Source organism: Zalophus californianus, chromosome 8 (genome assembly GCF_009762305.2).
Source record: "Zalophus californianus isolate mZalCal1 chromosome 8, mZalCal1.pri.v2, whole genome shotgun sequence".
In the NCBI taxonomy this organism is placed as follows: Eukaryota; Metazoa; Chordata; class Mammalia; order Carnivora; family Otariidae; genus Zalophus; species Zalophus californianus.
In genome coordinates, this window is record NC_045602.1 from 80,707,852 (window position 1) to 80,730,764 (window position 22,913).

A 22,913-nucleotide genomic window follows, 5' to 3' on the forward strand; every position below is an offset into this window, starting at 1 on the left:
GATGTAGCAGTAAGATGAAAACTCTGGTAATCTGGCATAAAATTCATTCTACACATACATCTTTTCCCCTTATTATCCAAAAATAAATACTGGGAAAATCTAGATCCTTGGCATTTGGAGAGGTCTGGGATTAGAGAAAAACTAGCCCTAGGCCCTAGAATGTAGATGGTTACTCTAGAAATGTAAAAATGGCTTTAAAAAAACAAAAACTCCCTTGATTTGTCACCACAATGGGGTGAATTTCTTTCCCCCCCCAAAGAAGTCTGCTCCACAGTGTTTGTTATCTGAGCTGGCTGGTCAAAACAAACTCTAGCTGTGGGTACCCCTGGCTGGTGAATAATTTGGCATCCCTTCAAACTGACATTCTTTAAATATTTTTTCAACATTTTCTTCGTGGGGGCAGAAAGAACAGATTGTCTACTAACAAAAACTGTATACCTCTTTCTTTATCTTCATCATAAAGGATTTATTATGTGCCTGTAAAAGACAAAAATGCACCAGAACACTAAGGAGATGATTTTATTTAGGCTATAGCAAGAGGAAGAACACTTGTTGGTGAGGAATGCCTCCATGTATAAGAAAGAGGCCTGGTTTTATGGAGGCAGGGAGACCAGGTAATCACCCACCAGGCCTATGCATCAAGAGAGAGAGTGGACAGCAGGTCTTATCTAAGTCAAATATAGAAAGGTAGTTCTTTGTGATAATGGTGTAGGAGCCAAGGGCAGGGCCCCCAAAATGGGCCACTTTGGCATGAAAACTCTTTTGAGTTAAAAAATGATCTAAAGGCAGCAAATTCAGGAAAAGTTCTTTACCTCTCCCTTAATTGCCTAAAGAGAATTGAGATAGAGGATCTGCTCCAGGAAGGGCGCTATCACCATAGATAACCCCATCATACTATGAACTAGTTGTGGTAGACAGAGAGGTTCAGGAGGAACCTAGCAAGGCCACTTTGATCAGAATCTTCTGGGGGTGCCTGGGTGGCTTGGTTGGTTAAGTGTCTGACCCTTGATCTCAGGGTCATGAGTTCAAATCCCACACTGGGCTCCACACCGGGCTCCACACCGGGCTCCACACCGGGCTCCACACTGAGTGTAGAGGCTACTTAAAAAAAAAAAAGTCCTCTGTATCCTGTCTTTTCTGAGTGGCCCAACAGACATGTGTTTACCAAACATTTACTGTTTCATCTTACCGTGAATTATACTCCTTCCCTTTGAAGTCCCAGACCCCTACCCCCTTCTTTTTAGTTCAGGATGACATCTAGACCTCATTTTGCCTAACTGTCTTTGGAATTCCCATGTCTGTGTGGATTTCCCGTACACACGAAATTGAATTAAATCTTCTGTTTATCTGTCTCATGTCAATTTGATTCTTAGTCCTGCTAAAAGGACCTTGAAGGAGCCAGGAATTCTTGTTCCCCAGCAAAGGTTAGCTGTTTCCCGGAACACAGAAGGGTGGGGGACTGTCTTAGCCAGAGCTGTTTTCCAGGAGGAGAGGGTCAGGTCAAGTTCTGCACCAGCAACATTGGAATTTTTAAAGAATTGTCTTTCATGTCACCATTTTTCTGTTATTCATTACAGCAGAGTGTAAATCATTCACACTCAACACAGTTCTGCTCCGATTGTGTTTACGTGCTCTGTCTTCTGGCTTGTGTGTGGCAAACACTTCCCTACTTTTCCATAGTTCTTGTTCTCCAGTTGTTTTTGTTGTTGTTATATTTTCTGAATCTGGCAATTTCATGGCAAAAATATTAAAGAGTTTATAATTTAGATAATAAAATAAATCACTCATCTCCAGTTATCAGCACTAATCCATGCATTATTTTGTCTGGCATTATCTTGTCAGATGGTTAGTCCCAATTTCAGGGCTGGGTCTCCTGTGCACAGGACAGTTATCCAGATGCACAGTGCAGAAGCGCTCCATAGTGATATGTTGGCACTACTGAGGAATAGTGCGCTGATTGATTTTGGGTTCTTTTCCCCCCTCTTCAGGGCATTTTACATTTTGCTAGTTATGTGAAGAGTCCCAGGTGGAGTTAATGGGCACCCTACTTCCCACTTATTCTAATGATTTTAAAAATTATTATTGAGGGATGCCTGGGTGGCTCAGTTGGTTAAGCAACTGCCTTCGGCTCAGGTCATGATCCCGGAGTCCCGGGATCGAGTCCCGCATCATGCTCCCTGCTCAGCGGGGAGTCTGCTTCTCCCTCTGACCCTCTTCCCTCTCATGCTCTCTATCTCTCATTCTCTCTCTCAAATAAATAAATAAAATCTTTAAAAAAATTTAAAAAAAAATAAAAAATAAAAAAAAATTATTATTGAGCTATAATTAATGAACCATAAAATTCACCCTTTTAAAGTATATCATTCAGTGGTTTTTAGTATATTCACAAAGTTATACACCACCACTACCATCTAATTCCATAATTCTTACCGCTTTTAAAAAGACACCTGCACCCATTAGCAGCCATTCTCCATTCTCCTGTTAAAGAACAAATATTGGACTGAGTAAATCTGAGGATCCAATTGGCTTTATTAAATGACTCAGGAATTGGGAGGTATCCCATCTAGCAAATAGAAAGGAGCTCTGAGGAGTGGCACAAAATGGACTGTTTTTATAGGAAGGAGGGTGGGGGCAAGAAGTTATTAGCAAAAAAAAAAAAAAAAAAAGATTATTTCAGGTGAGGTCACTTTCCCTAGGGGGAAGAACATGGGGTCTTATCATGCAGATTACCTCATCTTCCTTGGTGGGGGGAATGGAGAGGGCCCACGTGACAGATTACCTCATTGGTGCTGACCAGAAAATGCCTGACTGACTGGTTAAGACTACATTTATGGGGTAGGTTGAAACTGTAATTAAAAAATCTTGGTGTTCTGTGATTGGGGGCAAATGACTCAATTGTGGACTTCTTTTTAGCACCCCACTCCCCTCTCTCCCTGGCTCCTAGCATTAACATATTTTCTGTCTCTATAGATTTGCCTTTTCTGGACATTTCATTAAAATGGAATCATATAGTACATGGCTTCTTTTTGTGTGTATTTGGCTCCTTTTGCTTAGCATAATGTTTCAAGTTTCATCCCTGTTGTAACATGTATCAGTACTTCATTTTTTTTTCTTGCCAAAGAATATTCCATTGTATGAATTGTATGAATGTACCATATTTTCTTTATCCATTCATTAGTTGAAGGACATTTGGGTTATTTCCACTTTTAAATATTATGAATAATACTCTTATGAACATTTCCATACAAGTTTTTGCATAGACATGTTTTCATTTCTCTGGGGTATGTACCTAGGAGTAGAATTGCTGACTCATATGGTAATTCTGTTTAGCTTTTTGAGTAACTGCCAAACTGTTTTCCAAAGCAGCTGCACCACTGTTTTATATTCCCAGTAGTACTGTTGGAGGGTTCTAATTTCTCCACATCCTTGCTGACACTTCTTATTGTTCATCTTTTTTAGTATAGCCATCCTAGTGGGTGTGAAGTGGAATCTCATTCTGGTTTCAATCTCCCTAATGACTAAAGATGGGAACATCTTTTCCTGTGCTTGTTGACCTTTGTGTATCTTCTTTGTAGAAAGACAGTTCTCATTTCTTAATTAGGTCATTTGTCTTTTTATTGCTGAGCTGTAACTGTTCTTTATGTATACTGGATACTAGTCCCTTAACATATATAATTTGCAAATACGATCTCTTTTCACTTTCTTAATAGTATTCTTTGAAGCATGAAAGTTTTTAATTTTGATGAAGTTCATTTGTCTATTTTTTCTTTCATTGTTTGTGTTTCTAATGATGATTTAGTGCCACATAGACATTCCTACCCCAGGCAACCAGCTGCTTGGCATTCTGTTGATCTGCTTCAGGCTAGGGCCTTGAAAACTTTGGAAAATACTTTATGAAATGTGTATTGCTGTAATTACAGTCTTTGTCTTTCTCCTCAAAGACAGTTATAATGGCAGTGTCCAAACCCCTGAGCACTGTCTCAGAAACCTCCAAAGAGACATCATGGGGCAAAGTGGTGCCACTTCTTCCTGTTTGAAGTTTTAAAAAAGAGAAGACTATTACCATTTTCAATCCTGTAATGCAGTATTTCCCCCAAGTGGATTTTTTAAAAAAGATTTATTTACTTATTTTACAGAGAGAGAGGGAGAGAGAAAGAGAGAGTACAAGAAGGGGAAAAGGGAGAGCGAGAGAGAAACTTCAACAGGCTCTGCACTGAGCACCGAGCCTGACACAGGGCTCCATCTTAAGACCCTGAGATCATGACCTGAGCTGAAACCCAGAGCCAGACACTCGATTGACTGCACCACCCACAGGCCCCTCCCCCAAGTGGAAATTTTAGAATGTTCTTCCCATGAGACACCTGGAGAAAAAAGACCCCATGGTCAAATGAGGGTGTGTCAAAGCTCTGTAGAAGAGTCACAACAGCAGGCCATGTTAGAATAATAAAGTCACTGAGAAGTTCTGCAATAAACAAGTCTAAACCAAAGTTTTTCAAATTATTTGAGCAAGAAATGATTACAAACAAGGAACTTAATAATTTTTTGAACTAACACACATTTGGACAGTCAGGAAAGGATTGGCTTTCTCAGGGAAATAGGATCCTAATGCAATGAAAGGTGTTAACATTCATGTCAGGGTGCAGTGTGAGCCCCAGGGCCCTCCTCCCTCCAATAGCCACACTATCTGGAACACATGGCCTCCAAAATAGCCAGGGAAGGGAGAGAATGGAGGAGCCTGGTTGGTAGTTTTCTATGGGCTGGATCTAGATGTTCCCCACACTGCCTTGGCCATGGTAGTCTCAGCTCTCAAGATACAGTGTGATCTCTCTATATGCTTAGGAGGAAAAGGTTTGATGACCTACTATATGTACCACACACTTTGGGAAACACTGCTCACCTAGCATATATGGCTTCAGAATAGGCATCCATGCTGATTGACTGATTGACAGCATATGAAGAAACCTCTGAGAGCAAGTACTGTGGTCCCTGCTCCTGGACCACCTCCCGAGGGTGAGGCCCCATCTTGCTTCAGAACCCAGCCCACAGTGTGGAACCAGAGCAGGTATTCTGACCCTGCACTTATATCGCCGTCAATCATGTGTATTTCTACAAAAATAAAACAAGGGCGCCTGGGTGGCTCAGTTGGTTAAGCGACTGCCTTCGGCTCAGGTCATGATCCTGGAGTCCCGGGATCGAGTCCCACATTGGGCTCCCTGCTCGGCGGGGAGTCTGCTTCTCCCTCTGACCCTCTTCCCTCTCGTGCTCTCTATCTCTCATTCTCTCTCAAATAAATAAATAAAATCTTTAAAAAAAAAAAAAAATAAAAAAAATAAAACAAAACAAAACAAAACAAAAAAACAAAAACAGGGGAGCATTTGGAAGATCACATGCCAAAAACTTTTTACATTTTTATTTCATCAGAGACAAAATTTGACAGAAACAATTGAGTCAATAAATTTAAATTGCTCAACTGAAAGTCAGGTCAGTGGGATACTACTGGGAGAAAATGGCTCTGTATATGAACAGACCAGGCAGAATCCTGGAAAAAAAAAAAAAAAAACAGCCAATGCATTAACACGGTCAACCCATAGCCATTATTATTTAGTGTCTGGTCATATAACAAAAATAGAGGAGAGGGAAAAAAACGTAATGCTAGTGGTAAATACTTGATGTTTTCCCAGAAATAAAACTAGGTCTTAGCGTGGTCAGTGCATCAGGAGACATCGTGAGCTCTGTAATCTAAGGACATAAATAGCCTGAAAGACGCGTTAATATTTTACACACAAAAATCAATAACTCCTCACTGAGCGCATATGATGTTATTATGCTTCATTAAAGTGTATTTAAAGCCTTCTCAACATCAAGTGGTGTTGCGGAAGAGAATAAGAGCTACCGAGCATGTGGCAGTGAGAAAGAAAGCAAAGAATACATTTTTTTAAATTTTTTATTTATTTATTTGAGAGAGCAAGAATGAGAGAGAGAGCACATGAGAGGGGGGAGGGTCAGAGGGAGAAGCAGACTCCCCGCTGAGCGGGGAGCCCGACATGGGACTCGATCCAGGGACTCCAGGATCATGACCTGAGCCGAAGGCAGTCGCTTAACCAACTGAGCCACCCAGGCTCCCACAAAGAATAGATTAATAAGGGTTAGAAAAGGTGCTGTGTGTGCCTGGGTTGTGAGGTTCTTGGGAGGGTCTCCCCGCTGGAGAGCAGGCCTGGCACACCCCGTCCGAGGTGGGTCAGCCTGCCCGGTGCCCTGAGCTACTGCCAAAACTAGCGTAGGGCCCACCTGAAAAGGTGACTGTGGAGAGAAGGAAAGGTTCCGCTAACCTCACACCAGAAAACATACTTAAAATTCTGCCATAGCCTCTCTTGCCTGCCTTCCTAAGATGCTCACATATCTCTTCTTGACCAGCCCTGCCTCTGGTTCCTCTCCCACCCTTCTCTTCAGCCTCCCTCTCCCCTCTGGCATACTCTTTGCACATACACCCCCTACCCCCACCTCCCCTCTCTATACTTCTCCTTTGCATCCCCATCCACAGCCCCATTCTGAAAAACAAAACTTCCACCTCAGGCTACACCTCTAGGAAGTCAGAAAAGGAGGAACTAATGAAGAGGTAATATTTTCCTAGTCACAAGGTAAAATATAAATTCATCTTTATAGTTTTTATATTATGCACAGTTCCTAGGATTTATTTTTCTCCGTTCTGGTAGCAAAGTAGCAAGAAATGAAAATCTCCTGTCTGGTTAGGGAAATGTAATTTACTGGCCACTTCTCACTCATACGTTCTCAGCCTGGAGAAGGCATGCCCCCTGTGAAACTTTCCAACAATACAGAAGCTCGTCGATGCACCTGCTAAGTTCTCCCCAGCACCCCTCAGTCTGGTGGGTGTCCTATCAGGCTTTTTTCTTTGCCCATCTGGGGATGGGGAAAATGTGTATATGAGAGAGGAGACTGGGGGCTCCAAAGGAAAGCCAGAGAAGCAGGTGGGAGCCTCACACATGACCAGTTAAGAGGGGGTCAGAGGGGGCGCCTGGGTGGCTCAGTTGTTAAGCGTCTGCCTTCGGCTCAGGTCATGATCCCGGAGTCCTGGGATCGAGCCCCGCATCGGGCTCCCTGCTCGGCGGGAAGCCTGCTTCTCCCTCTCCCACTCCCCCTGCTTGTGTTCCCTCTCTCGCTGTGTCTCTCTCTGTCAAATGAATAAATAAAAAAAAAAAAAAAAGAGGGGGTCAGAGAACATACACATATATGTGTGTATATATATATATGTGTGTGTGTGTGTATACACACACACACACACACACACACACACACACACACAATGGAATACTAATCAGCCATCAAAAAAGGAAACCTTGCCATTTGCAACAATATGGGCAGAACTAGAGGGTGTTATGCTAAGCGAAATAAGTGAATCAGAGAAAGACAATTATATAATCTCAATGATATATGGAATTTAAGAAACAAAACAGGATCATAGGGGAAGAAAGGAAAAAGTAAAACAAGATGAAATCAGGGAGACAAACCATAAGAGACTCTATCATAGGAAACAAACTGAGGGTTGTTGGAGGGGAGGGGGTGGAGGGAGGGGGGTAACTGGGTGATGGACATTAAGGAGGGCACGTGGTGTAATGAGCACTGGGTGTTATGTAAGACTGAAGAATCACTGACCTCTACCTCTGAAACTAATAATACATTATATGTTAATTAAATTTAAATTTAGGGCGCCTGGGTGGCTCAGTTGGTTGAGTGACTGCCTTCGGCTCAGGTCATGATCCTGGAGTCCTGGGATGGAGTCCCACATCGGGATCCCCGCTCAGCGGGGGGTCTGCTTCTCCCCCTGAACCTCCCCCCTTTCATGCTCTCTCTCTATCTCATTCTCTCTCTCAAATAAATAAATAAAATCTTTAAAAAAATTTTTAAATTTAAAGAAAGAGCCTCTTTCCCTCTCCCTCTGCCCCTCCCTCCTTTCTCCCTCTCTAAAAAAGGGGTAATTTAAGAAAGAATTGCGGGGTGCTTGGATGGCTCAGTTGGTTAAGTGGCTGCTTTTGGCTCAGATCATGATCCCCGGGTACTGGAATCCAGCCCGGCGTCGGGCTCCCTGCTCAGCAGGGAGTCTGCTTCTCCCTCTCCTTCTGCCCCTCCACTCATGCTCTCACTTTCTCAAATAAATAAATTAAAAAAAAAGAATTGCCTCTGGAAAAAATAAAAGGTAGTGAAATATTGGTTTCATGGTTAGCTAAGGGCGTGGGCTTGAAGGCTTTGGTTGGTGACATCTGACCAGTTTCTAATGCCATCTAGTGGTAATGACATACACAATCTTTGAAACCAGCCTTCGGACTCAGTCTTGGAAACACTCAGGAGCTTTAAAAAGAAAATACTGATATGATACTCGGCCCCAACACCCAGAGATTCTGACTTAATTGGTCTTGGGCGCAGCCTTTTTAAAAAAGCTACTCGGGTGATTCTAAATGCAAAACTAGGATTGAGAACCACCATCCTAAAGTGAATGAGAGGACGGCAGGTTCAAGGTTCTGCGTTTCTCTCCCATCACACGTGTGCGGACCACCTGCTCCTCCCAGGAACGACGTGTGACGGGGCACGCTGTATTGCCAACCAGGCGCCTCTTATTACCAAAAGTAATGAATGAAAAAAGGGCAGTATTGATGTGTTATCTAAGTAAGACACACGGTTACTAAAGACCAGAGGAAGCCGGGAAAAGTGTCAAAAGTGGTTGTCTCCTTGAAGAAGAACATCTGGGAAGGAGCAAGCCAGGAGACCACTGTTTCTCCACCATGAGCCTGCTAGAACTATTCCATCTCGCAACTCTTGATTTGGTAAAATAAAAATTAACTAATGTTTTAACAAGTTAAAAAGGTGGTGAAAACTCAGTAATGTGTTTTAAAAACCCTAAAATGATGGTAAAAATAAACCATGTTTAATGTTTTAGAAAATGTAAGGAATGTTGGAAGATATAAGATATCCAGAAAATGTTCTAGGAAGGAAACAGTGACAAATGGAAACAAGTAGTATCTAGGTGACAGAAAAGTTCTGGCATCGTTTTGAGTGCTATTTTTAAATGTTATGTTTATGGACTTGAAAAAATGTGTGAGGGCTTTCCTAGGTTCCTTTGCAACATCAGGCCCTTCGGTTTTTTTTGTTTGTTTGTTTGTTTTATTTATTTGACAGAGAGAGACACAGCGAGAGAGGGAACACAAGCAGGGGGAGTGGGAGAGGGAGAAGCAGGCTTCCTGCAGAACAGAGAGCCCGATGCGGGTCTCGATTCCAGGACCCTGGGACCATAACCCAAGCTGAAAGCAGATGCTTAACGGCTGAGCCACCCAGGTGCCCCAGGCCCTTCGTTTTTTGCAAAAGGCAGTGGGTTCCAAGTTGTTTTCCTAGAGCCTGTGGGATGACGGAGGCATGTCCAGGCCACCTAGAGGGTTAGTCCAGCGGAGGCAAAGTGAGTGGGGCTCTAGGAGCCCCCACGTCAATGGGCATGGCTCTCTTTTAGTCTGATTTACATAGTGGTGTCCTCGATGGGATTTCTTGTGGGAGGGGCGCCCTCTGCTGGTACAAATCTGAAAGCACCGCCAGAGTCTTTAGTCCGGCCGTGATCCTGTGCTTGAGGAAGGATTCTGTACTTACATTCAGAAATAGCTCAGATCACCGCATGTCTAGGCACTGAGCTCTTTATCTGGACAGCTTGTGCTAGATTTGGGGATGGGGATCTGGGCCACTTAAGCACCAGCTCAGCAGCAGCAGCAGGTCAGGTGTTGAACGTTTGGGGGGCTGGTGGTCTCCTGGGTTGGCAGGTTCAAAGGGTCAAATTGTAGGTGAGTGAGGGAGCGAGGGGTTATGACTCTATAGGGCCTCCTGGTCACAACACCGGACTCTCAGCCATTCTTTGTCAGCAAACCTTTATTAAACTTATTGAATGCTACAGGGGGCCAGGCACCGGCTGAGAACTGTGTTTCCAGTGGTGAAGAAGGGCGTGCACCTGACTTCACAGTGGGCAGGCGATGTGATGCAACAGGGTAATTATAGGACATGGTTATACCACCTGTCTCATCTGCCTCCCCTGCAGCCACTGTCCACATTTCTATGCCCTGCCCTCTACTGCAGGAGGCCCACTATCCTGTGGGCCACATCAACAGCTTCCCTAAGCCTCTAGCTGCCAGTTGGGTTTGCTCCAGCAGGAGAGCTGAGTGGGCAGAAGAGTAGGGTATTGAGGGCATTTCTTTCCCTAGCTCATATGAAGGGCAACAATCCTATATGACTCTTTCCTTCTGGCTACTGACAGTCCTTCCTTCCATTAGTTTCTTTGGGCCTGGAGATGGTAACTACCCCACTGGCAGCAGCCCTGACTGATTACACTATCGCTTGTGAGCCCCCACACCCCACCCAAACTCCCCTAAAGTTATGTAATTTGAACATGACACCTGTTTCCTATTGGGACTTTGACCGAAGGAACTCTGACGAATGCAACGTTAGGACAGGCACAGAGCCTAGAGTATATCTTGTTATGAGGGTGTGGGGAAGAGCAGGTGTGAGACAGGAATGGTGGGGTCAACTTTGTTGGGTTCTGACTTGATTGGCTGATGTGACATTAATAGGCAGTCATCCTGTTGTTCAAAAGCCCATCAACAGGGGCGCCTGCATGGCTCAGTTGGTTAAGCGCCTGCCTTCGGCTCAGGTCATGGTCCCAGGGTCCTGGGATCGAGCCCCACATCAGGCTCCCTGCTCTGTGGGGAGTCTGCTTCTCCCTCTCCCACTCCCCCTGCTTGTGTTCCCTCTCTCCACTGTGTCTCTCTCTGTCAAACTAAATAAATAAAATCTTTAAATAATAATAATAATAATAACCTATCAACAGTTTGGATTGTCTAAAGCAGGGGTCAGTAAATTACCACCTGGGGCAAATCTGCCTGTCTTTATAAATAAAGTTTTATTGGGACACGGCCACAGTCCTTTATTTACATACTATCCATGGCTGCTTCTGCACTTTAACAGTGGAGTTGAGTAGTTGTGACAGGGATTATACCACTCACAGAGCCCCAAACATTTACTATCTGGCTCTTTACAGAAGGTTGCTGATCCCTGGTCTAAGGCAGTTTCCCAAGTGTGGTCCGTGGAAGCTTGGGGAGTACCTGAGAGCTTTTCAGGAGGTAAGGGAGGTCACAGTTATTTTCACAGTGAAAGCAAGACATTATTTGCCTTTTTTTACCGCATTGACATTTGCACTGTCAGTGCAGTAGCAACACTGGGTAAAATCACTGGTCCTTTCCCACCAATGAAGTCTGTGGCACTAAGTTTTTCTAGCAACTGGAGTCCGTACTCACAGCGAACAAAGGAATGAATAAAAGCCAGTTTCACTTAAGAATGGCCTTGATGGGGCGCCTGGGTGGCTCAGTCGTTAAGCATCAGGCTTCGGCTCAGGTCATGATCCCAGGGTTCTGGAATCGAGCCCCGCATCAAGCTCCCCGCTCAGCGGGGAGTCTGCTTCTCCCTCTGCCCCTCACCGTGCTTGTGCTCTCTCTCACAAATAAATTAAAAAAAAAAAAAGAATGGGGCACCTGGGTGGCTCAGTTGGTTGAGCGACTGCCTTCCGCTCGGGTCATGATCCCGAACTCCTGGGATCGAGTCCCACATCAGGCTCCCAGGTCAGCGGGGAGCCTGCTTCTCCCTCTGACCCTCTCCCCTCTCATGCTGTTTCTTTCTCTCTCTCTCAAATAAATAAATAAAATCTTTAAAAAAAATAAATAAGAATTAAAAAAAAGAATGGCCTTGATGAGACAGTAAATATTAGTAATTGTATTAAATCTCATCCCTTAAGCACATTCCTTTTTAATATTCTGACAAAATAGGAGGTACACAGAAGGTACCCTGCCACATACATAGTCGTTTCAAAGAAAAACACTTCGGCACTTTGCTTGAATTATGAACTGAATTAACCATTTTTTTTTCATGGGAACACCATTTTTACTGCAAGCATGATTAGCAGACAAAGGATGGCTATTCCAAGTCAGGCACTTGGCAAATGTTTTCCTGAAAATGAATGAAGCGAATCTGTCACATCAGGGAAAACTACTGGTAGTAGTTGTTGCCAATGGTAAAATTTGAGCATTCGTATGAAAATGAGAATTTTGGAAAACTTGTATCTGCCACTGTGAGCTTCATAGCTTCCCGGTACTTAAAATACTTTTCTGATGAGATCAGTGCCGGTATTAATGTGATTTTTTTTTTAATATTGTGCAATGAAATGTCTCAACATTTGGAAGATCTGCATATCACAGTGAACAGTATTTTCCAAGTGACTAATGTATAATCATCCAAAAATTATCCACGGTAAAAGGTGTCCACAGTGTGCAAGCTGGACTGATAGATTTTAATGTAAATGACGATGAAAATTCACTGATATGGTTTCAGATATTGATCTGTTTTATAAAGAGCCTTTAAGAAACTATAACTTGTTGAGTTTGGGTGTTGTATTGAAGAATAGCCAGAATTATGTAAAAAGGATTTTCAACTAAGTATCTGAGGCTGGATTGTCTTCATATACATACATCAACCAACACATATCCCAACAGATTTGATATAGAAGTAGATATGAAAATTGAGTTCCCTTTCATTGAGCTAGACATTCAAGATACATAATGCTATCCTCTCTTCTCACGACATGTGTTTTGTTATTTTCATTCTTATTTTTAAGTGAATAAATACTTTAACATTTTATCAGTCTTAATTTTTAATATGGTAACTTTTGAGAGATATAACCCATTTAAACAAAAGCTTTTTGGGGTAGTGGATCATTTTTAAGAGAATAAAGGATTTCTGAGTCTGGTAAATCTGAGAACTGCTCCTCTGTGAGAGGGAGAACTAGACGTCCTTGGACAGTGAGGGAGCATTCGGGAGATGGAGACACTGGGCAGTCCATGAACCCCAAGACCCCAAGTATGGGCATAACTTTTTAAAAAAATTTTATATAAATTCAATTTAATGGGGCACCTGGGTGGCTCAGTCGTTAAGCATCTGCCTTCAGCTCAGGTCATGATCCCAGGGTCCTGGGATCGAGCCCCGCATCAGGCTCCCTGCTCTGCGGGGAGCCTGCTTCTCCCTCTCCCACTCCCCCTGCTTGTGTTCCTGCTCTCACTGTCTCTCTCTCTGTCAAGTAAATAAAATCTTTAAAAAAAAATTTTTTTTTAAGTAATAAATAAATTCAATTTAGTTAACATACAGTGTGTTTTTCATTTCGGGGGTAGAATTTAGTGATTCATCAGTTGCATGTAACATCCAGTGCTCATTCCATCACGGGTCCTCCTTAATGGCACCCAATTACCCCATCCCCCCACCTCCCCTCCCGCAACCCTCAGTTTGTTCCCTATAGTTGAGTCTTTTATGGTTTGCCTCTGGATGGGCATGATTTTGAATACCAAGGGAGTCAGGTTTTTGTGTGTTAGGCCTGTGCCAAGCCGCTATGATCATTATCTTATTTGCAAGAATCCTCTGAAAGTTGGTACTATTAGACCTGTCACTTACAAATGAGGAAAGAGACTCAGATCTCACTTCACGAGGCTGGTGACAGGTAGGGACTCAAGACCAGCCAGCTGACTCCAGGTCCCGTGTTCGAAACTGTGACTCCATGCTACCCTGGACACAAGGCTGTTTTCTTTATGATCCTTTCCCAATAGACTGAGATAGTTCATGAAAATTCTGTCTCACTATCACCCTCCAATTGCCAAAGGAGCCGCCCTGTAGCTCGTACTAAATTACCTTGGGGCATGCATAATGAGCTCCTGTACAATTATATGCAAACAAAGGCAAAGCCTGCAACAGGGAAATGAGAGCAATAACCACTTAGTTTTCATTCGTTTCCCCTTCTGAGTTCTTAACTCACAGTTTACAATGTGTAGCTGTTTTCAATTCTGTTATTGCCATGAATGAATGGCACTGCCAATTCTCTTTAGCAGGATCATTTATTACTGAAGAAACAAAAGAGGTGTTCATAGGCTTGGTCTTTTTCCCTGGAAGGATTTAGAAATGCTTTAGAAATCAATTTCATGTCAGATGGGTTGTGTTGAGGTCATCGAAAGGCTAAAATGAAAGTTTTACTGGAGAAGGTGAACCGTGAAGCCAGTTTCATGCTTAAAAATCCACGAAGGAAGGGCGCCTGGTTGGCTCAGTCATTGGGCGTCTGCCTTCAGCTCAGGTCATGATCCCAGAGTCCTGGGATCGAGTCCCGCATCGGGCTCCCTGCTCCTTGGGAGCCTGCTTCTCCTCTGCCTCTCTCTCTCTCTTTCTCTGTCTTTCATGAATAAATAAATAAAATCTTAAAAAAAAAAAAAACCCAACTTGGGGTGCCTGGGTGGCTTAGTCGGTTAAGTGTCCGACTCCTGATTTCGGCTGGGGTCATGAGGGTCTCAGGGTGGTGAGACTGAGCCCCACATTGAGCTCCGTGCTCGGCGTGGAGTCTGCTTGAGATTCTCTCTCTCCCTCTCCCTCTGCCCCTCCTCCTGCTTGCGCGGGCTCGCGCTCTCTAAATAAATAAATAAATAAATAAATAAATAAAATATTTAAATAAATAAATAAATAAATTGAATTTCCCCCCCTTCTTTCTCAAGATAGGTAAGAGGACCCAGGGGGAGCCCCAGACAACAGCTTCCTTCCCTGTGGATTTTCTTTGTTCAGAGGGGTCAACAACCTGCCCAAAGATACAAAGCAAAGGAAAGACTAAGCTTCTCCTCACCTAGCCTAAAGGCTTCTCAGCGGCAGGGACCCGGTCTCACTCACATTGTAGCCCCAGCCAGGGCAAGGGGGCTGGCGAATGGGCTTGGCAGGTGTCTGCTGAGCTGCTCCCCAGCAGCAAGCCCTGTGAACTTGACTCAAGCTCAAGGCTACCTACCTGGCTTCCTACTATTCTGACATTGTTGGTCAAGTGGTTTGAGTGCCCTGAATTGAGAAGGAACCCCAAACGATTTAGGACCACCGGCAGAATATGGGAGGGCTTTGAGGGAGAATCAAAAAAATGGAAAGAGATTTCTGATGCTAATGTATTCACAGGAGGTGATTATTCAGCCCATGGGCAGAAAACCAAATGTTCCCACTGACGCTGCCTCTTTCTTTTCTGCCTCTCTCCGTTTTTCTGAAAGAACCACCGGGAAGGGATAAGAAAAACTAACTGCAAGAGCAATTAGACCTCACCACGGGGAGACTTAGACTGTTTTGCCTTGTGTTTCATGGTGTTCCACATGGCAAGTGGATTGAAGCTGCTGCCAACCACCTGGAATGGAGCTGCCGGGGTCTCAGGAAGCTGAACAAAGGAGGAGGGGACATCTGGCATTCCTTTCAGTTTGGGAAATGGGAGAGACTCCAGGAAGAATACATAGGCAGGTGTTTGAGTGAAAAAGAACAAATCCCAATCATACACTTACAAGTGATGTTTTCTGTCTTTCAGTAAGATTTCTTCCATCAAAAATAATGCATGTTGATTTGGAAGTCAATGAATGTAAAAAAAAAAAAACAGGTATCCATCTAAAGACAGCCACTGTTCACAACTTTAAATATGTATGTATGTACGTGTGTGTGTGTGTGTGTGTGTGTGTGTGTGTGTATACATTTATATCACCTTTGTTTGCTTTTGGCATTTAGCATTACACCACAGGAATGTTGCTATATTTTTTTTAACTTTATTTTGAAATCATTGCAAGCCTACTTAAAAAAAAGAAGAAAAATAAAAAAGGGGCCCCCGGCTGGCTCAGGCTGTAGAGCATGTGACTCTTGATCTCAGGGTCATGAGTTCAAGCCCCATATTGGGCGTGGAGCCTCCTTTAAAAAAAAAAAGGAAATAATTGCTGATTCACAGGAAATAGAAAAAAAAAAAACCCACATAGGGAGAGTTCCCATGTACTCTTCACCCAGTTTCCTTTAGCGGTAACATCTCGCATGATGAGAAAATACAATCACTGTTAGGGAACAAGCAGCTGCAACATACGTGTATGGTTCTAGGCAGTTTTACGACACATGTACACCCGTGTAGCTACCTTCACAATTCACAATCATACAGAGCTGTTCCGTTAGAGTCACATCCAAAGCTCTGCCCCTCCGCCCCTACCACCACCCCCAGTCTCTGGAAACCATTCATCTATCTTTTGGCTCTGGAATGTTATTATTTTAAGAAAGTTATATAAATGGAATCATAAGCATGTGACCTTTTGAGTCTGGTTTTTTCCCACCTAGTGTGATTCCCCTGAGATCCATCCTAGTTGTCACAATATCAATAGATGCATTCGTTTTTAATTGCTGTATAGATTTACCATACAATTTTAACTGGTTGATAAACAACATTTGTAACGACCACATAGGATTCCGGCTGGTAGAGATGCTCTAGATTTCCTAGCTATTCCCTTATCGTTAGACATTTAGGGGTTAGTGATGAAAATAAATGCTACTGGGTATCTTGTCCAAAAAGGGTCTCCTGATTCTGATTTCTTTAAGATGGACTTCCAGAGGTGGAGTTATTTACATAGGCTATTAATGTTTTTCAGACTCTTACTGCATATTACCAAATCACTTTTCCAAAAGGTGCACTTAGGTTTATAACCCCACCGGTCATTTAGAGACAAAGATAAGGGGTTTCCTCAAGGGCGCCTGGGTGGCTCAGTCAGCTGGGCATCTGCCTTCAGCTCAGGTCATGATCCCGGAGTCCCGGGATCGAGTCCCGCATCAGCCTCCCCACTCAGTGGGGAATCTGCTTCTCCTTCTGACCCTCCCCCCTCTCGTGCTTTCTCTCTCTCAAATAAATGAATAAAATCTTTAAAAAGAGAGAGAGAGAGAGAGAGAGAGATTCCCCAAGTTACAAGCTGAATAATAAAGGTGTAACTTGCTTTCTGTAAAAGCCAACTCCATATTCATAGGAGAAGCTAATCGGCCTGCTATGTCCAAGATGTACTTGATTTGGCATCCATGATCTAGAGTTATCTCGGCCCTGTGCTTGCTGCCTACTGCGGACGACATGACTGGTATGGCAGTGGCTAGGAGGCCTGTTCATGCTTTGAACTGAGCCTTCTCTGGATTATGCAGGATACCTCAAATAGGCTGATCCCTGGAAGAAAAGAAGGAAGAGTGAGAAAAATCACAAAAGCTCAGATCTGAGAGGACAGGTGACTGACAGGGATGCGCACTCCACTGACATGTTGAGCCCACCAATGGCCAGCGACCAGCTGGGAGCTCTGAATTCACAATTGACCGGCAGCTTCAATGAAATCAACTGACTGGGGACCCTTGTATCATTAGTGATATTAATCAGCTAACCTATGAGTAAGAATCAAATCCTAAAGGTGCTTCATCCACATCATGCAAAGATCTCTGAAACACTGACGTTCCTTCTAGGATTAACAATTCAAAAATTTTGGCCAAAGATGCTACTGTCCTACCATCATGTGTTCAGTGTCGCAAGCAGTCCCAGCCTCAACATAGGACATATTGATGGCTCTAGTCCAGGGAAATGCAATAGACTCTCACCCGCCAGTACCTGGAGCCAGCTGGGGGAAAGTGACCAACTCTACAGGCAACTATAATCTAGAGCCAAACCTGAGAGAGCCTGGCGAGCTCAAGTGCTGGTCCCCAGCGGGCAAGTAGACAGGACCAGGACCCAGCATATCATCTCTGCTTGAAGAAGGCAGCGGTTCTCACCAGAGTTGGGCATCTTCCTTAGAAGCCTAAGAGATCCAGTTGGATCTCGAAAGGGGAAATTGGAACTGAGGAATTAGGGTTTGTGGTCCAGCTCACAGAGGCTACTGCACCATGCAGTGAGCAAAGGTTACAAGCCAGGAAGGATGAGTCCACTAACGTATGCAGACCCTTTGACCTCATATCCCCTGATGTTAAGGTATGTAGCTGCAGAAGGCAGCAACTATATACACGATCAGTATTGCTTGGACCCACACTCAGGACTTAGGTGGTCCCAGTCCCTCTGAAGTGGCTGGGTTTTAACCCTGTTACAAACATCTTATAAAGTCCTGTAGGTGTTGGTACAACAAAAGTGACAGCAAGAAATCAGGAACTTAGTCACAGTCACATTAATAGAATATAAAGTAATCACAGTGTGGGAGAATACAGACACAGTACATACATCTGACAGAGTACTCATATACAGAATACATAAAGAACTCCTACATATCAATATGAAAAAGTCAAACAAGGGAAGCCTGGGTGGCTCAGTCGGCTAAGCATCTGCCTTTGGCTCAGGTCGTGATCATGGGGTCCTGCGTTGGAGCCCCATGTTGGGCTCCCTGCTTGGTAGGGAGTCTGCTTCTCCCTCTGCCCCTCCCCCCTGTTCGTGCTCTCTCTCTCTCTCTCTCTCTCTCTCTCTCTCTCTCTCTCAAATAAATAAATAAAATCTTTTTAAAAAAAGAAAAAAAATCAAACAGCTGAATACAAAAATGGGCAAAAGACTCAATAGGAACCCTGCAAAAGAGAATACCACATATCCAATAGCATATGAGAAAGTACTGAGCTTCCTTTGGCCATCAGGGAAGTGAAAATTAAGAGCACAATGCAATACCACTAGACACCCAGTGGAATGGCTAAGAAGAGACAAGGAGGCATTGATTGTTGGGGTTTTTTTTTAAGATTTTATTTATTTGAGAGAGAGAATGAGAGAGAGAGAGAGCATGAGAGGGGGGAGGGTCAGAGGGAGAAGCAGACTCCCTGCTGAGCAGGGAGCCCAATGCGGGACTTGATCCCGGGACTCCAGGATCATGACCTGAGCCAAAGGCAGTCGCTTAACCAACTGAGCCACCCAGGCGCCCCGGAGGCATTGATTGTTTGATGTGAGGGAAAACTCCTTCCTTTACTCACCTACTCACTGAAAGTTTCTACACTCCAAATGCATAGTCTTCTGGTGTGTAACTGTGCTCTGAGCTATTCGGTTGTCTCCCTTTTGTTTTGAGTCTCCTGGGATTCTTGCCGCCACTTGAGAGACAAGAAAACATTTCCTTGCCTCCTACCAAAGTTAAGTTCACGCTCTGTTATGGGTTGAGTTGGGGCCCACCTCTCCTAAATTCACGCGTCGAGTTCTAACCCCCAATTAGAATGCGACTGTATTTGTAGAGGGTCTTTAAAGAAATAATTGAGTTCAAATGAATGATCTACTAATCCACTATGAATTGTGTCCTTATAAGAAGAGGAAATTAGGACAGATAGACAGAAATGCATAGGAAGATACAGAGAGATGACCATCTAACAAGCCAAGGAGAGAGGTCTGAGAAGAAATCGACCCTACTGACTACCTTGATCTCAGACTTCTAGCCTGAAATGCGAGAAATAAATTTCTGTTCAAATTTCTGTTGTTTAAGCCTTGTCTGTGGTACTTTGTTAACAGCAGCCTGAGCAAACTCATATATATTTCCAGCTACCTTTGAAAGGGAAATCCCTTGCTATAATGCCCAGAAAAGAGAACAGTGGGAAAAAAGCATGAGAATGTCTTAAAAAAAATTTTTTTTTAAAGATTTTATTTGAGAGAGAGAGAGAGACAAAGAGAGCAGAGGCAGGGGCAGAGGGAGAGGGAGAAGCAGACTCCCCGCGGAGCAGGGAGCCCGATGCAGGGCTCCATCCCAGGACCCTGGGATCATGACCTGAGCCAAAGGCAGATGCTTAACCAACTGAACCACTCAGGCACCACAAAAGCATGAGAAATTCTACAAAAGGATGAAAACAGAAGCAAACATCCGGCAAGAGTTTAGCTCAGAAAGCCAATGTCCCTCGACCTCAGCTACCTGAAGCTCAGCAAGGAAGCAGCAAGTGTTCCGAGAAGTTTCTAAACCAGCATCACAGAATCCAATTTCCAGCAGCCACACCCCCTCTCAGTGCACCACCCGTTGGAGTCCCAGCTGCAGGGCTCACTCGTGTGGGAGAGTAACAACAACCCAACAGGGATGAAAGAAGTAGAAAAACTAAAAAGACAGACCCAAGAATTCAAAAAGGTGTAGCAACTGCAGGACACTTTGTGTAGCACAAATAGTTCTTTTTGCCTAATCGGCCCTTGTCATTACTGGTCTCAGAATATCATCAGAGCAGCGTTACACTGTCTGTATGCTCCATCCGAAAAGAAGAGAGGGAAACGTGATCTAGAAAGAATTTAAATCCGTTTCGGTGGGATGTTTTGACTCTGTGGTAAAGTCGGTTATCATAAAGGATAAAGTGATTCTCCGGGCGGGGGGTGGGGTTCTAGACTGCACAGATAGTTACTGTGGGGCTGACCAAGAGGTCACCAAGCTCCCCTGAGCATTATGAGAGCAGGGCTTGATCTCTTGTTCACTGCCTTTCAACAGCGCCTACAACACTGGCGCATATTGGGAGCTCGGAACAGTATTTGTTAAATCCCCAAGTGCCGGTGTCGAGTCTCAGGACTGAGATGAGGTGGGTGTGAAGGACAAGTACGAAGACATAAGCTCAGGAGAGCTTAGGGCCTTCGGGAGGCCGAGGGTAGGCCACTCAAAATGTGCCACTTTGGCATATTGACTATTTAAAATAAAATTTCTTTTTTTAAGGGCGCCTGGGTGGCTCAGTCGTTAAGCGTCTGCCTTCGGCTCAGGTCATGGTCCCAGGGTCCTGGGATCGAGTCCCACATCGGGCTCCCCGCTCAGCGGGAAGCCTGCTTCTCCCTCTCCCACTCCCCCTGCTTGTGTTCCTTCTCTCGCTGTGTCTCTCTCGGTCAAAAAACAAATAAAATCTTAAAAAAAAAGAAAAATTTTTTTTAAGATTTTATTTATTTGAGAGAGAGAGAGCGGCAGGCAGAGGGAGAAACAGCCTCCCAGCTGAGCAGGGAGCCCAATGTGGGACTCGGTCCCCGGACTCAGATCATGCCTGAGCCGAAGGCAGATGCTTAACCGACTGAGCCACCCAGGTGCCCCATAAAATAAAACTTAAGAGGCAGCCTGCGTAAGAAGGACACTCAGACCCTCTTCTGCCCCCCTGAAATCTTCCTTGTGAGCAGTACCCTCCTTGTACTAGGAGGTAAAGAGAGATGGGAAATTTAGAGCAGAGAAGTCTGTACAAACACCTCTTGTTCCTTCTTACTAATTTACTACCCCAGGCCGAATTCTGCGTAAAATTCCTTACTCCTGGAGGCTACCAAAGTTGTTTCCTTTGTCCTGTCAGTTCCTCACAGATTTATTGTCTCTGTCTAAAAAGTATGAAAACTGCCTGCCTTGGTCATTTCTTGAGGTTTCAATTTCATTATTGGACCTCTGTGCCCACGTAATAAAAATTTCGGTTTTTTTCTCCTGCTAATCTGTCTCATGTAAATTTAATTATTAATCTACTTGGAAGAACCTTGGGCCGAGGAAAATGTTTTCCTCCCCTCAGCCTCTACTGGGTTGACCAGTGTCTCCCCAAAATTCATGTCCACCTGGAACCTCAGATTGTGACCTTATTTGGAAATGGAGTCTTTGTAGGTGTCACTGAAACCACTTAAAAGCATCAAGTTGCCCCCCAAAAAATGGCTGCACTAATGTTTCTTCAGCGAAGCTCAATTTAAAGTAACCTTTTGCATCTCTTCCACAAACCTCCCTTCTTAGCCTTTTGTTTCAGGAACCTGGTAGCACCCTGAAAACTACCAACACTGAGGAGGTGGGCGGCACAGACACAATTCCATTTGAAACTCTCTGGTTCCTGTATTTCCCAATAACTCCCCTCCCCCGCCCCTTCCTTGGCGGGAAGGGGCTCACAGTTTTGAGAAGGCCCTAGCCTGAGGCAGCCTCCTTGCCCTGCAAAAGCAATAAAGCTATTGGTCCTCTTTAGCCCAGACTCTGCCTGCCAGGTGTATGTTGGCCCCGAAGCACACAGGTCGGTTTTTGACAACACAATCAGTGAAGATGAGGTCATATACCGGATTAGGGTGGACCCTCAATCCAATGACTGGTGAGGTGGGAGAGCTAGGTTCTTGTCTCCCCGAGTCCAAGAATGAATCTCAAGGACAAAGGAGAGTGAGTAAAGTGGTAAGTTTTTATTATGCAAGAGCACAGAAAAAAAAGCTGTCAGGAGTGAGAGGGGTCCCAACGGGGTTGCCACTGAGGGCTTTTAGGGTTGTTCTTTTATTGAAGGTTAACCAGGGAACTTACATCTTTTTGACTTCGCTACTGGCAGCACCATGGATTAAGGACTAGTGATAACGTCTTTAATGGCTTACTTCTTTTTAGGGTCTGGTTATTTTCTGTTGACCACAGGAGATTGTCATAAATAAGACTCCCCCCACCTTGGACACCTAGGGCAGGGTGGTCTGGAGTTTTCCCTTATCTCTGATTTCCTTACACTTCCACATTGTTGGGATTTCTGTGAGCCTGATCCAGTAGCCCCCTTACCTCTCCCTCCCTATCTAGCCCCGCCTGTCCCTTTCGTACTGATGTCCCCATGAGAAGGCCGTGTGACTGCAGAGGCAGAGATGGAAATGGTGCAGTTGAAAGCCAGGGGACGCCAGAGACTGTTGGCAACCACCAGAACCTAAGGGACAAGGGAGAATTCTTCCCTCGAGCCTTTAGAGGGAGCACAGCCCTGCCCACCAACACCTTCATTTTGGACTTTTAGCCTCCAGGACTGTGAGAAAACGAATTTTTGTTGTGTTAAACCACCCAGTTCGTGGTTGTTACCAGGAAACAAATGCAGGACATGAGAATTGTTTTCAGGGAGATCACCTCAATTTTGAAAATGGTCCTACAGAAAGAAAAGTATTTAGTTCTTTTGGTGGTGGCGGGTAATTATGTTCAAATGTTTTGAAACATCTTTAAAAAACAGTAACACACACACACACACACACATCATATATATATGCTAATTGCTATTACAAATAGACCCCACAATGTAAAATGGCTCAAACACAATAATGTTTATTTACCATAGTAAAAAAATAAAATGAGAAT